Raw genomic sequence first — 2,488 nt, 5'->3', positions numbered from 1 at the left:
CGGGAAGTCGAGAGGCCATGGGTCCTGGCGAGGCTAGGGGCAGGTGGAAAGCCCCTTGCTCGTCTTTCCCGGGATGGAGGCCAAGGACTGAATGTCTGCTTAATCCACGGATTCCTGCCAGGGGTGGGTGCTGGCTTGCTTCACACAGTGGAGAGCACTCGGCCGGGACCTAGAGCCCTCGGCCGGGACCCAGCACCAGTCAGTAGGTCTTCCTATGGGCTTAGCCTTCAGGGAGCCAAAAAGCCAACCACCTATTTCTTGCTCCGGGCCTGCGGGGAAGAATGTACAGTACTACGGCTGGAAGTCACATCATGAAAAAAACATTGGTGGACACCCCCTGTTTTTGAGAACCAACGGGTCATGCAGGAGAGGCACTCTGCCCTCCAGCAGCTACTACCCCGTGCCCCTCCTGGCACCAGAATCATTTATTCCCCATTCTGCCAAATTCCTTGGCTTTGTTCAGAGAATGCTTTGACTCCCTCCTTCTAAATCCTGCCTTTCTATGTAATCCAGCCCCTCCGATTTATAATTATCAGCAAATAAAAGATTTGGCTTTGGCTATGGCTTTCAATTATGTGGGACTGATCGTGAAACATATCAGTAGGGCTAGACGAACTTAGAGATCCAAAACTTCTATTAAAAGACCATCAGGGGGACCAGCAGGTGGCGTGGTGGTTAAGGCTCTGGTCACTCCCACATGGCCGACCAACCGGGGTTCGAGTCCTGAATCTGGTGGCTTGCTTTCTCACTTCCTTTCTCTCACTCTCACCCTCTGTCTCTCTCTGTTCAAATTTAAAAAAATAAAAAAAAAAAAAAAAATGAATGAATAAATAAAATAAAATAAATAATTATTTTAAAATATTTTTACAAAAAAGACCATCAGCACAGAAAATATCAATGGCCTGGTCCCTGCCTTCACGGGATTTAACTCTGATTGCAAAGACATTTTCGTGCATAAAAGGGTAGGAAGCAATAAAAGGGAGCACATACCAAGTGTCAGGTCTTTGGTCTATACACTAAGCACTGTAGGAGCTAAGAGAGTTCAGTGTAAACAGCAAACCGTCAAGAATGCTTTTACTAGAAGAGTGAGCCAGCTTTCTTTGTAGGAGAGTTTGGGCTTAAATAAGCCAAGAGAATTGGAATATGACTCTAGACAAAGGAAATGGTTCAAGTCCAAAGTGTGGTACCTGAAAAGTGCAGAAGGTGTCCTCCAGTTTAGGTGGTGGGTGATGAAGCTAGAAAGGGATAATTAGGAAGAACTTTGAATACTAGGCTGTGGCGTGTAGAATTTATTCAGTATCAGTAAGGGATCATTAAATGACCTTTAGCAGGGAGACAAGTATACAGTTTAAGAGAAATTTAAATTGGTGATGATGGAGCAGATGAATCAAAAGGAGAGATGAAGGAGCCACCAGGAAGGTGGTGGATAAAGGTGTTGGATTCCCATGTGGTGGACCAAGATTCGAATCCTGGACCTAGCAGCTTGCTTTCTTGCTTTCCCTTTTCTCTCTCTCTCTCTCTGTCTGGTCAAATTAAAAAATAATAATAAATGGAATTAAATAAATGAATAATTCTTTAAAACAGAAAAGGAGAAATGGAAATCATAATAGTTCATGCATGAATAGACGAGGGACTTCACTGAGATGGTAATAGTGGAACTGGAGAGGAGGAGACCAATGCAAGACGGGAAACGTAGAGGTCTTGGCAACATCCGGGTATGTAGAAGTGAAAGAAGGAAGAGTGGAGGATGGCTCCCAAGTTTTCAAGTATGAATTGCTGGAAGAACCAGTAAATCTTAGGAAGCCTGAAGACGCTGACTTGAAAGTAAAGATGGTGTATTGCATTGAGTTCAAGGTGACATCAAGACAACAAAGTAAAATTGCTCTGGTACTAGATATGAATCAGAGCCCAGGAAAGAAGTTGGGTCTGAAGATCCAGCGATGAAAGACTTTCATTTGCTGAAGAATGAGGGACAGGGTTTAGAAAAAACAGCCATTCTGGAGTAAATACATCTTAAGGCTTCAAGGGAAAAGGTGAGCCACTGAAGGATATTGTACAGCTACAGGGAGAAATCAGTACGTTACAGGATCATAAATATTGAGCATTTTGAGCCAGCCAGTGGCATGGTGGTTAAGGTGGCTGCACTGCACATAACTGACTGCACAGTTCAAGTCCTAAACCAGCAGCTTGGAAAACATGATGAGCAGGTGTTTGTGTGCCCAAAAATCTTAAAAAGGCATTGTGACATGCCTCTCCTCCTTGGGGAGTGCTTTCTCACTTTCCCTCTTTTCTGTCTCTCTCTGGCAAGTGCACATACCCTATAGCAAATTAAAAAAAAAAAAAATTAAACATCTTGTGAACAAGACTACATTTGGCAGACCAGACATCATGTTTTATTTAATCCAAGGTTCTGTCAATTACAAGAAGTGCCCATATTTTATGTACCACTAAGAAAAAAATAGCTACCATTTAAATTAATAATGATTAT

Source organism: Tupaia chinensis, unplaced genomic scaffold (genome assembly GCF_000334495.1).
Source record: "Tupaia chinensis unplaced genomic scaffold, TupChi_1.0 Scaffold000215_1, whole genome shotgun sequence".
NCBI lineage: Eukaryota > Metazoa > Chordata > Mammalia > Scandentia > Tupaiidae > Tupaia > Tupaia belangeri.
Note: the sequence above shows the minus strand (reverse complement) of the source record.